The 13,658-nt window shown below is 40.0% G+C and overlaps 1 protein-coding gene across 7 annotated transcripts in view; it reads left to right on the plus strand.

Moving 5' to 3' along the window:
* The window catches only part of PPP1R13B (protein phosphatase 1 regulatory subunit 13B), a 131,066-nt gene that overhangs the window by 77,950 nt on the left and 39,458 nt on the right, over positions 1–13,658 (plus strand). Inside the window, exon 1 of one of the 7 annotated variants that reach the window (XM_030558649.1) lies at positions 1,524–1,544. The exons of the other annotated variants lie outside the window; for them this stretch is intronic. The gene's annotated coding sequence lies outside the window, so the exon portion shown is untranslated. Of the gene's footprint in view, positions 1–1,523; positions 1,545–13,658 lie in introns of those variants that run through there. 7 annotated transcript variants of the gene reach the window in all.

A 13,658-nucleotide genomic window follows, 5' to 3' on the forward strand; every position in this document is an offset into this window, starting at 1 on the left:
GTGAGGTAACTCCTTTCTCTTCATATGTCATTATGTCATAATGCCTGCATCTGTAATTTTCACTCCTTGCATCTGAAGAAGTGGTTTTTTTTACCCACGAAAGCTTATGCCCAAATAAATCTGTTAGTCTTTAAGATGCCACCGGACTCATTGTTTTTTCAAATCAAGGTTGTCCTTCAAAAGGTTAAATTGTATAAAATAGCTGTCTTGAGAACACGACGAAGACAAAGCAGAGCCAAGAAGTCCTAATTAGTGTAATAATGAGTTTTTCCAAATTTGCCATTTGAGAAGGTGTATGGCTCTCATAGGACTTAAGTTGTGTTATGAACAGAATGTTACTTTATAGCTGGCTTGGCTGGTAGATAATCTTGTCTTTCAAAATCTCACTTCCTAAATTTTTGAGAGGGGCCACTCTCATCAGGGCCCTACCAAATTCACGGCCATGAAAAAAGCGTTACGGACCGTAATATCTTGTCTCCTCCCATGAAATCTGGTAGTTTTTTGTGTTTTTACTCTATACCATACAGATTTCATGAGACCAGTGTTTCTCAAATTAGGGGTCCTGACGGAAAAAGGAGTTGCAGGGGAGTTGCAGTATTGCCAACCTTACTTCTGTGTTGCCTTCAGAACTGGGTGGCCAGAGAGTGGTGACTGTTGGCCAGGTGCCCAGCTCTGAAGGCAGTGCCCTGCCAGTAGCAGCACAGAAGTTAGGGTGGCAATATCATACCATGCTGTCCTTCTGTGCTGCTGCTGGTGGTGGCTCTGCCTTCAGCGCTGGGCTCCTAGCCAGCAGCCACCACTCTCCAGCTGCCCAGTTCTGAAGACAGTGCCACTGCCGGCAGCAGTAAGGGTAGAAGTGCTGCAACCCACCCCACAATAACTTTGCAAACCACCCCCCAACTTATTTTTGGGTCAGGATCCGCACAATTACAACACTGTGAAATTTCACATTTAAATAGCTGAAATAATGAAATTTATGATTTTTAAAATCCTGTGACCATGAAATTGACCAAAATGGACTGTGAATTTGCTAAGGCCCTACTCATGATTGATCTAGCTTCTGGAACAGGGATGAGTATTGGACACAGCCTTGATTTTTCTTGGCTCAAGGGAGACTTACAGGTAGCAAAGTTTGAAAACCAATATTTTAGAGCAGAAAGGAGTAATCCTTATTCTACTGCTGAATGACATTCACACTAATGAGTAGCAGCTTCTTTCCCCTTCACTCATATACTTGAGCCAGTTTTGTCAAGATTTTGATATCCTAGTAGTCCACTTGCTTTATATTAGTGGTTTCAAAACAGTGGTCTGTGGAGAGCTGATTGCTCGTATGGTGCCAGCTGCTTCTATAGGTATCTAAGCTCTTCATTGCAAATTGTCTGAAAACAGGGAGGAAGAGTAATAATACCTGAATCCACTAGGGGCCACTGGTAACACAGGAGAGGAAATGAGCCACCAGCGGGACTAGAGTTTCTGTCTGCCAGGAGGAAAGGTAGTTGGGGAGTTATTTGAGAGGAGCAGAAAGAAGAGGACTAGGTGTCCAGGTATGCTCAAGTGGGAAGAGAGTCAAATGCATGTTGGAGATACATGGTGAGAGGAGAAAGGGGCCAAGCACAAAAGAGCATGGTGGAGGGAAGCTGGGGGGGGAGAGGGGAAGGTAGAAGAAATACAGAAGAGAAGTAGGCTAGTGTGATTAACATATCAAAAAGGACAAAATGTTGATAAGGTTAAATACAGTTTAAAAATACTTTTTCTCATGTAGGCAATTACTGCAGTTGTACAGGGATGTTGTGATAACACGAGTAGGACTGGAAGTGGCACCTGAGACAGTCTATTTGTTAAGAAGCGGCACCCATTAAAAAAAATCCCCACTCTTCAACCTAACTTAGAATTTTTTGACATGGCAGCTTTCTCTAAGAGGAAAGGAAGGCAGCGTATAGATTATAGAGTAGGTCTTGCTACAGTTTATTTTGTTTTTCTTAATGCTAGAACTCTCCCCTAGTTTGGAGAAGGGAGACAAGCTCAATAAGCTTTCTCTCGAATGTATACTGGGAAGAACTACTTCTGCTACCGGGCAGCATGGGACAGAACTTGAGGCTGATTTAAGAGTTTTGGAGTCCTTCTAGGCAAATCACATTAGTTTCAGTCTAGGAGGATCTCAAGCAAAACAGGAAACTCTATTTTCCTACCAACTGGAAGTTAAATTCCTTTAAGCTTCCCTAGCCTGGAAACCTCAACCAGGAGATACAAATGGGAATTGATAGTATCTTTTAGTAGGTAGATAACGAAAATTTGTTTTTGAATTTTGACTGCTATCTGGTGAATGGGTTATTGTAGGTTGTACCAACATCCTGACAATCAGGTTGGTTCAAATACTTTAGTGTGAGGAGGATGGAATAAGTAACCCAGTAGCTTCAGACTGGGAGAACTCGTCAGTTTTCAGATAGGAGAATAGTTTTTCCCTTCTAAGTTTATGTAGGCACAGAAGCAGCTATTCTTAGTATTTGATTTGACAGAGGGGAACATTAGAACTAAATCTAGATCTCCTAGATCATCTCTCCTTATGGAATTTCCAGTTCATCCTTCTGTTGGTAGTGAGAGGAATGAAAGGGTTGCCGCTCTAAAGAAGAATCAGCAGCATTAGCTGCATTAAAGTTAGCCCTCAAGTCTCTAATACACTAAAGACTAGGGCCATACATGAATGCTGAAAACTCTGGGAACTGAGAGAGCTTATGGACAGAAAGTGAGACAATTTAGAATTGTACCCTGGTCTACCAGGGTGCTTTTTGCTGCTGTAATGGCTAATATTTTATCATTTAAAAAAAAAATTGTTTGCTGAGCCACTTTAACTTATTGTAAGAGATACGCTCTGTTGTGGCTTCTTAAATGACAATGAAATTTAGGTTGATTTAGCATAATAGTATGTAAATCTTTAAATATATGTACAGCTATATAGCTTTACATTAATGCATGCAAATATATCAAATGATTTAAACCTAAGGATAGGACTTCATATGCAGCAGGATTTAAAAACAAAAATACTAGAAGCGACATAATCATGAAAACAATCGGTCTGTAACCTATAATTTTGTTGAAATGTTCCTGCTTAAAATGATAGCATAAACAAATGAAGTTACTGTCTGAAAAAAATATGTAATCTTTTCAGACTGATTCTAAAACTAGTGAAGGTGTGGGAGGGAGAAAAATAGTTACTATTTCTAGCATAAAAAAATAAAAGAATGCATTTCCTTAAGCTACAGCTTTCCAGAAGATATCTTAGATCTTAAATAGGAATTAAATCTAAATATAATAGTAATCTAAATAATAGTTCACTATATATGTTACTTCCCACCCACGCATACTTTTTTCTCCTCATTTATCAGGATTTTTTGTAAACCTAATTTGGAAAATTAAAAAATTGTGTAACTATTGACTGAGCATAGGCTAGAGGTAATCAGTCTGGAGAAATGTTTATGTATAAGGTTTCATTCTGATAGTACTAGAAATGAGCTTCAGTCAATGCCTATTATGAGACGTGAAATTTTAGATCTTCAAATATATGTCCTTATGGGTGCTCCATGTTTTGTATGCCTGTGCCCATGTGCCTTCAATTGGAGAGTTTCATTAGCATTGTCCATGGGTTCCCTGCGTGCTTCTAATACATCCTTGTCACACTGGGTATGTAGGGAGGGGCATACACACTGCTGCTCCAGTTCCTTCTCAGTCTCTTGGAGCTGTACAAAATACTGTGGTGTCCATTAGCTTACCTTTGCTTTGTGCATCTTTTTTGTCTTTTACTTATTTATTTTATTTCCTTTCTTATTTCTTCCTTTTGGACAAGTTTTGTGCCATTGTGCCCCCCTCTCCTCTGCACTAACCTTTGCTGGCCATGGCTAGAGCTGCTGCCCTCAGCCTTCCCTCACTTGCGGTCTTTTCTCCCCGTATGTTATGCCTGAAACCCAGTCTGCAAGCCCTGCCAGACCTGCCAGAGGTCTTTCCTCCTGCCAGAATCGCTGGGTGGCTGGCTAAGGCAGGAGCAGATGCAGGGGTTGGCTAGCATGGAAACAGGTATGGGGTAGAGCAGGAAGCAGGAGTGGGCTGGAGAAGTAGCACAGGCAATCGATCTGAACTAGTAGGCATTGGAAATGTTCCTGGCCAGGTAGCCAACTTGGCTGCCAGTACTGGCATCCCCTAGCTTCTCTGTTGGACACAGGGGATGACATGTCTTCTCAATTGGATATCGCCACTAGGATTCAACTACATTCCCTTTCCCACCTCTGTACCTACAATGTATCCTGAAGAGCAGACTCTGGGAGCCAGTCATCACTCTCCCAGCCAATCTTGCCAGGAGCACCCCTGGAATCCTGCTCCATTTCCTTATTCGTGACCACACTGGGCATTTTGGAACACATTTCACCGACCTCAGAGTGAACTAGCTCACTTGGTAACTGAACACAAGTAAACAAGCATTTTAATACAGCTAAATGTAAATGTATACATCTAGGAACAAAGAATGTAGGCCATACTTATAGGATGGGGGACACTATTCTAGGAAGAGTGGATAATCAGCTGAACATGAGCTCCCAGTGCAATCCTGTGGCAAAAAGGGCAAATGAAATCCTTGGATGCCCAAAGAGACGAATCTTGAGTAGAAGTAGAGAGATTATTTTACTTCTGTATTTGGCACTGATGTGACTGTTTCTAGAGTACTGTCTCCAGTTCTGATGTCCACAGTTTTAAAAGGCTGTTGATAAATTGGAGAAGGTTCAGAGAAGAGCCACAAGAGAGATTAAAGGATTAGAAAACATGCCTTATCATGGGCGGCTAATATAAGAGGCCAGAGGAGGCTGTCTCCCCCCAAACACCTCCCCATGGAGATGCACTGGCCTGCCGCCTTTGGAGTGCTGCTGCCAAAAGGGTGTTTGGGCTGTAGCCCTGCTTCCACTCATCCTCTTCCACCATGGCCCTGCCCATGCTGCTGCTCTTCCTGACCCCGCTCTGCCTTTTCTCCCTGAGGTCCTGCCCTGACTTGCGCCGAGGCTCTGCCACTGGTGCCTCTCCGCCCCCTCCCTGAGCTCCCCCCACCATATGTTGGTTTTTATAAGGCTGGGGATTCAAAGCTTAAGTAGTCTATATTTCAGAAACCATTTATGCAATCCTTTTCTCTCTGTCCTTTTCTCTCTTAGAAGCCTGGGCCTTTGCGGCTACAGTAACTGATATGGAAAATCTGTGTAGTACTTTCTGTATGCAGAAAAACAACTTAGGAGGGAGGGGAAAAGTTGAAGAGCAAAGAGTTTGGTTTAGGAAGAGACCCAGTTCTTCAAATCAGAACTACGATCAACTTTAATTAATGTAAACATGCAACATTAAATATTTCTATTGTTAAACTCTTACTCCCCCATGCAGTGTTAGAGGTGGTACCTGTTATAACAGGGTGGCCTTCTAAGAAGGTCACACTTCTGGAGTCCTGTTTTAAAAACAAACAAAACAAAAGCTGTCCCCAGGGTTTCGTATTCTGCCACCAGACTTCTGGGGAGAGTCTGGAATGTCCAAAATCCAAACAAACAAGCTCATATAAAAAATTCATATAAAGAAATTAAAACTTTTAAAATACTGTGGGATTTGCAGAGTCTGTGCATAAATCTGGACATCAAAACTGAGTTCTTCCTGTTTTCTGGTGGAGACTGACAGCACTTCATCTTAGTGCCTCTTCCCTAATGCAAAGAGGTTGTTTTTTTATACTGCCTCCTTTTGCAGAATGGCTCACGAACCTGAGTGACTCAGACTTAATTTCCCAGGATCCCTTCCCACTGGCTGAGAGATCTAGGAATCTTGTTTCTCCTACACTTCAAGGCTCTCCTCCTGGGCTTTGCACCAAGTTAGCAACCTGGGTTCTTCTCAGATCACAAACTGCAACCCCAGGACCACTTCCTCTTTTTTAGTGGCTGCCTCCTAAGTTTCCTGGGTCTAAATGCCCTATACTTCACAAAACATAAAAACTAACCAAACTATTAGAACCTGAGGAAAAAATAAGAATTAGGAAGCTACAAGCTTACAATGTGAAAACCAACTCTAGTGCATCCAAAATGGTTTTTGAATTCTTGCTTGACTAGAACTCCCAGTCTCTTCGAGATTTTCATGAAGGGTAGTTTCTTAATTCAGGGTAACAAACTTGGAAGACTCTCTTAGCTTTTTTGGGAAAGATTCAGGAAGCACTTTAGGCTCAGGCCTTGGAACAGAAATAAACTAGCTGTGGTTCTTTACAGGTCCACAAAAGGGTTCTCTTCAGCTACAAAACCCTCATCTCTGAGAAAGGGGAATCTGCTAGAGCCGTTTGTGGCACAGGTCACTGCACTGATGCTTGGAATTACTTTGAATTCCTTCTCTTCTGCACAGGAGCATGAGTCAATTGCTCATGGTGCAGACAGGTCAGCAGTCCTCTCCAAAGTGAGAGGTAATCCTAATGCCAGTTTGGTCTCTGAATATGGAGATCATAGTAAAGTCAGCTGTATTAGTGCTGGACTCCAAGAGCGCAACTATAGTTGGGATCCTGAGGTGGTCTCTTCTTTGTCACAGCTGAAAAACTTCTCCAAGCCATTTCCAAAATTCCAGCCTCACTTCTGATAAAGTTAGTAGTGAGTACTGATGACCAGCTGACACTTCGTTCTGGTGTCCCATTGATGTCCAGTCTGGGCAATATGTTGAGGCTTCTCTTCTTTCTGCAAAAAGGGAACATGGAAGCATTCATATCAGAAGGACCCTTCCTCAGGTCTAGGTCCTGAGAAGAAGAAGATAAAGAATCATCATTGCCATCAGAGTAGGAGTCAGTTCAGAACCAAAAATCTCAGTTGTACAGCCTTCTGTTCCAGGAGCCTTTGAGCCCATTCTGATTCTTCATATGCCTTTTGAGATCTTTTGGTTTTAGGAGAACAAACTGGGTTATTGGTGCTGCCTCCTGCTAGGCTGCTTCAGTTCCAGAGCTCTTTTTAAGCCACTGAATGAATCCATGTTTAGGACCATTGGCCCTGGAAATTTATAATCTATACATCCCTTGTTTTTAAAGCATATTTGCAACTCAAATTAGTCCCACTTTGAAATGGGCAGAAGGATTTGTCAGGTGAGCTCACTATTAGTAGACATGCCATGCCTGGTGATCAAGACCTTGTTGGGGCATAGTGCTTCTGAGTTATCATATTGCTTTAATACCCCTTTTCCAGCATTCCCTTACAACTATGTACCAGTTTCTTGCCCAGATCAAAGAGCTGTAGTGCTCCAGTCAGCAACATAATCCTTTGGCTCTGGCTGTTATCAGCGGCAAAATCTTCCTTTCCAAGACATCATCCAAAATCATCCTCCCATCTGTTGACTGGTGTCTCCTTTCATCTTTCCCTTGGCCCATAATTTATATACAGTGGCCACCTCAGCTCCTTTCACTGACATGCTCATTACACACTCACTGTCTCATATTAATTTTATTTCCCTGTCAATTCAACCTAAGAACATAAGAACGGCCGTACCGGGTCAGACCAAAGGTCCATCTAGCCCAATATCTGTCTACCAACAGTGGCCAATGCCAGGTGCCCCAAAGGGAGTGAACCTAACAGGCAATGATCAGGTGATCTCTCTCCTGCCATCCATCTCCATCCTCTGATGAACAGAGGCTAGGGACACCATTCTTTACCCTTCCTGGCTAATAGCTATTTATAGACTTAGCCACCATGAATTTATCCAGTTCCCTTTTAAACATTATTATAGTCCTAGCCTTGACAACCTGCTCAGGTAAGGTGTTCCACAAGTTGACTGTGCGCTGTGTGAAGAAGAACTTCCTTTTATTTGTTTTAAACCTGCTACCTATTAATTTCATTTGGTGACCCCCTAGTTCTTGTATTATGGGAATAAGTAAATAACTTTTCCTTATCCACTTTCTCCACATCACTCATGATTTTATATACCTCTATCATATCCCCCCTTAGTCTCCCCTTTTCCACGCTGAAGAGGCCTGGCCTCTTTAATCTTTCCTCATATGGGACCCTCTCCAAACCCCTAATCATTTTAGTTGCCCTTTTCTGAACCTTTTCTAGTGCTAGAATATCTTTTTTGAGGTGAGGAGCCCACATCTGTACACAGTATTCGAGATGTGGGCGTACCATGGATTTATATAAGGGCAATAATATATTCTCAGTCTTATTCTCTATCCCCTTTTTAATGATTCCTAACATCCTGTTTGCTTTTTTGACCGCCTCTGCGCACTACGTGGACATCTTCAGAGGACTATCCACGATGACACCAAGATCTTTTTCCTGACTCGTTGTAACTAAAGGAGCCCCCATCATATTGTATGTATAGTTGGGGTTATTTTTTCCAATGTGCATTACTTTACATTTATCCACATTACATTTCATTTGCCATTTTGTTGCCCAATCACTTAGTTTTGTGAGATCTTTTTGAAGTTCTTCACAATCTGCTTTGGTCTTAACTATCTTGAGTAGTTTAGTATCATCTGCAGACTTTGCCACCTCACTGTTTACCCCTTTCTCCAATAAATTGATAGAATTGGTTCTAGAACTGGCCCTTGGTGAACACCACTAGTTAGCTCTCTCCATTCTGAGAATTTACCATTAATTCCTACCCTTTGTTCCCTGTTTTTTAACCAGTTCTCAATCCATGAAAGGACCTTCCCTTTTATCCCATGACAGCTTAATTTACGTAAGAGCCTTTGGTGAGGGACCTTGTCAAAGGCTTTCTGGAAATCTAAGTACACTATGTCCACTGGATCCCCTTTGTCCACATGTATGTTGACCCCTTCAAAGAACTCTAGTAAGACACGATTTCCCTTTACAGAAACCATGTTGACTATTGCTCAACAGTTTGTTTTTCTATGTGTCTGACAATTTTATTCTTAACTATTGTTTCGACTAATTTGCCCGGTACCGACATTAGACTTACCAGTCTGTAATTGCTGGGATCACCTCTAGAGCCCTTTTTAAATATTGGCATTACATTAGCTAACTTCCAGTCATTGTGTACTGAAGCCGATTTAAAGGACAGGTTACAAACCTTAGTTAATAGTTCCGCAACTTCACGTTTGAGTTCTTTCAGAACTCTTGGGTGAATGCCATCTGGTCCCGGTGACTTGTTAATGTTGAATTTATCAATTAATTCCAAAACCTCCTCTAGTGACACTTCAGTCTGTGACAGTTCCTCAGATTTGTCACCTACAAAAGCTGGCTCAGGTTTGGGAATCTCCCTAACATCCTCATTAAGACTGAAGACTCATCCTCGTGAAGACTGAAGCAAAGAATCCATTTAGTTTCTCCACAATGACTTTATCGTCTTTAAGCACACCTTTTGTATTTCGATCATCAAGGGGCCCCACTGGTTGTTTAGCAGGCTTCCTGCTTCTGATATACTTAAAAAACATTTTGTTATTACCTTTGGAGTTTTTGGCTAGCCGTTCTTCAAACTCCTCTTTGGCTTTTCTTATTACACTCGTGCACTTAAGCTGGCAGTGTTTATGCTCCTTTCTATTTGCCTCACTAGGATTTGACTTCCACTTTTTAAAGGAAGTCTTTTTATCTCTCACTGCTTCTTTTACATGGTCAAGCCAAGCCACAGTGGCTCTTTTTTAGTTCTTTTACTGTGTTTCTTAATTTGGGGTATACATTGAAGTTGGGCCTCTATTACGGTGCCCTTAAAAAGGGCCCATGCAACTTGCAGGGATTTCACTTCAGTCACTGTACCTTTTAACTTTTGTTTAACTAACCCCCTCATTTTTGTATAGTTTCTTCTTTTGAAATTAAATGCCACAGTGTTGGACTGTTGAGGTGTTCTTCCCCCCACAGGGATGTTGAATGCTATTGTATTATGGTCACTATTTCCAAGCGGTCCTGCTATAGTTACCTCTTGGACCAGCTCCTGCGCTCCACTCAGGATTAAATCTAGAGTTGCCTCTCCCCTTGTGGGTTCCCGTACCAGCTGCTCCATGAAACAGTCATTTAAAGTATTGAGAAATTTTATCTCTGCATTTTGTCCTGAAGTGAAATGTTCCCAGTCAATATGGGGATAATTGAAATCCCCCACTATTATTGGGTTCTTAATTTTGATAGCCTCTCTGATTTCCCTCAGCATTTCATCATCACTATTACTGTCCTGGTCAGGTGGTCAATAATAGATCCCTAATGTTATGTTTTTATTAGAGCATAAAATTTCTATCCATAGCGATTCTATGGAACATGTGGATTCGCTTAAGATTTTTACTTCATTTGAATCTACATTTTCTTTCACATATAGTGCCACTCCCCCCCTGCATGACCTGTTCTGTCCTTCCGATATATTTTGTACCCTGGAATGATTGTGTCCCATTGATTGCTCTCAGTCCACCAGGCTTCTGTGATGCCTATTATATCAATATCCTCCTTTATCAAAAGGCACCTATGTATAGTGCATCTCTCCCCCTGCCCCCAACACTCTAGGAGGCACTTTATTCCAACCAGCAGAACCTCCATTTTGCTGCCTATGCAGCCTCCTCCTGTTCCAATTGTTGCCATCTCTATTCCACAGACCATCTTCCTAATATCAAGTAGCAGTAAAATGGAGTCTATTTTTGGCTAATTTAGGAGAGAGGGAATTAAACCTAATTTTTTTTTTATCCATCTTCATATGGTATCAATGGGGGATCTTGCTGTAGCTCCCAGATGGTCTTTCTTTGCCTAAATATAAGCCTGACTCTATGCAGCCAGAAAATATATTTTATTGTGGTTGCATTGGATACATGATTTTTCCATATCCTGATGGAGATCAATTTTGCTGGACCTCTTTCTTGTGTAAGCCTAATCAGGTTCATACCTGAATTCCCTTCCTGAAAGAATGGAAAGGGTGTGTGTATGTGTGTGTGTGTGTGTGTGTGTGTGTGTGTGTATATTGTAAAACATTGACAGCCTTTCATGTTTTCATCTTCTCTATTGTTAGAAGTGTGCTGTGCTGAAGGACAGAATTGGGGAATGAGCAATGTGTAAAGAGATTTAGTGTTTTGTTTTGGGTTTACGTAGGAGTTGGAAGTACTTGAGTTGATTTAAATAATTGAAAACATTTGGGTTTAGGTTTAGCTTGATAGAGTCTTTTGTATGATGCAACTTCTTGGCTTGTGTTATTGTATGAATGCTGTGTCGCTGACTGTTTCATTCATTCATCTTATGCATATTTTAAGAACAAACAAAAGTTTGGAGGAGAAAATCCCTAAGCGTAGAATTGACAACTTCCACAAAATTGTACCGTGTTCCTTTTGCATGAGATGTTTACTTTGTGCCTTGTACAGTAAGTTTCTCACAATAAAGATACAGATTTCAGTACACCTCAGTCAACATGATCCTCTGTTACTCTAAACAACAGATATTGCGGGGATGCAGAGGGCAGCGGGATAATGACTTTTCACAACCTGTGACACCCAGACTTTTGCACTGATTTGTAAATATTACAAAACACTAAAAAAGAAACAAACATTCTGTTGTCTCTTAAAATCAAAATTGTCTGCATTTGAGTATTTTCAGTTTAACCCTATAACTAACTGTGAAAGAAAAGAATATTGCTCAACATTTTCCATTGGTTATGGAAAAGTGCAATACATCAAACTGATTACAGTTGACAGCTGGCTTGATCTTGCCATGATTAAGTCTTTCACTGCTGGCAAAATCCACTAGCCTTTTCTGTTCACTGATTGCTGATGAATGCAGAGAGACAGCTTTCCATATTGATAAAGGATAGGGGGAAAAGTCCCTCTGTTTAGTGTAGAAAAAGATACAAAACCTTACTTGTTATTGATTATACCTAGCCATGAAGGCATGAGAAAGAGCTCATCTTGTAGGATTTCTGTGGTCATTTGCTCACTTGGCTTAATTAACATGGTTGCTGTAGGTAGAGAATAGCAGAAAAAATGGAGTTGAAGCATGTTGAAGGAACGCAAGAGTTTACAGCTAATGGGCAATGCAGCAAAATAAAGATGTGCTCTTTTACAATTACATGGGAAAGTATCCAGCAGGTAATAAATTACTTTACAAAAATTATTAGTTTTAACTTAAATAATAATTTCTTTTGCAAGCAGTTAAAGTACTGTATTACTTTTTCACTTGAATTTAAGTTATTGTGGTTTTGAAGTCACATGACTGGAATGCAAACTAGTTTGTTTTAATAACTATAGTTTTTAGCACTGAAAATGCAATTCTGAAAAACAGGTTATTGTTTGGCATACAGATAACACACAAGCTGCTAACTGTAAGCTGTAAAACTGTAGTCATTTTAAAACATAAGTAAATTATTTAAAAGGAAACGTGAGGCATTGTCTGTGAGAAGTACAAGTCAAACTAATCATAAAATTGCTTTCAAATACAATCTACTTATTTTTCAGTGCATTTGTACTTGCTTTGGGAAATATTTTGTTGTATTGTTATCATGTAAACAGTATGACATCACCACTGTAATACAAAGCATTTGAAACCGTTACTTAGGGGAAACATAAACACATTTGATACTAACCATATTATTTAAGAGACCTGTAATGAAATGCTTTTTTAACTCTAATGGACTGGCGTATCAAAATAAGATGTTTTTCTTCTTTAATACGCAGAAAATCAAGTTCCAAAAGCTTATTTTTAAAGAAACTCATGTTTGCTTTGAAAGCTAAATGAGACATGGCTATTACTCATCATTACTCTGAGTAAAAGATTGGTGCAATAAACAAGTTTAAAGTTTTATACATAACTGGTCTCCTGCAAGTTACCTCCATGCTTATACATGAAAAGCTTTTATTATTATTATTATTATTATTTTTAATGGATATGTGTTTCTAGTCAGGAGGATGAGAAGGGGAAATATATATATCTCTGCTGCTGCAAGTAAAAACTATGGTATTTTCAACTTGCATATGTAGCTGAATAAAAAAAGTTTGTTTTTTCTGTTCTTTTATAAGCTTCTTTGGAATTCATTTACTTTTTTCCTTATACTGTAGAAATCGTTTATAAGCAGTCCTGTTTTATACAATACATATTAACATGCTCACTATATATTTGTAAAATAGGTAAATACATCCATTTGCAGCTTTTTAAATTGTTATAGAATCATAGAAATGTAGGGCTGGTAGGGACCTCAAGAAGTCCAGTCCCCTGAGCTGAGGCAGGACCAAGTCGTGGAGTCAGTTTCCTGTTTTTGTTTAATTAGTTTGTTTTCTGAAACTAATACCAGGATAGCTGCTGGTCTGCTTTGCCAGAGAAAAATAAGCAGTTATTACACTTGAAAGTTTTGAACATTGGAGAAAACACTAATAAGTGATTGGCTCTGAAGTTTGAGACTTAAAGTAGCCTAAAATCTTTATTTGTAGACTGATACAATTGTGTCAGCATGAAGTAGGGGTTGCTAACAGAATACTCCCTTTTAGGAAGAGCTATTGAGATTTTGACAAATACAGGAAAAGTGAAATTCGTCTGCAAATTGCAACTCAATACAGCTGGTATAATATTTTGCATTTTAAAGTAATTGAGTATTATTTAATGCACAAAAATATTGAATGCTGTCCCATTGTAGGTGTCTAAATAAAAGTACCAGATTAAATCTGTGTTAGCTTGAAGGTTGTACTACACAATCATACTTAATGATTGTCTGCAGATAGC

Source organism: Gopherus evgoodei, chromosome 4, assembly GCF_007399415.2.
Source record: "Gopherus evgoodei ecotype Sinaloan lineage chromosome 4, rGopEvg1_v1.p, whole genome shotgun sequence".
Taxonomy (NCBI): domain Eukaryota; kingdom Metazoa; phylum Chordata; order Testudines; family Testudinidae; genus Gopherus; species Gopherus evgoodei.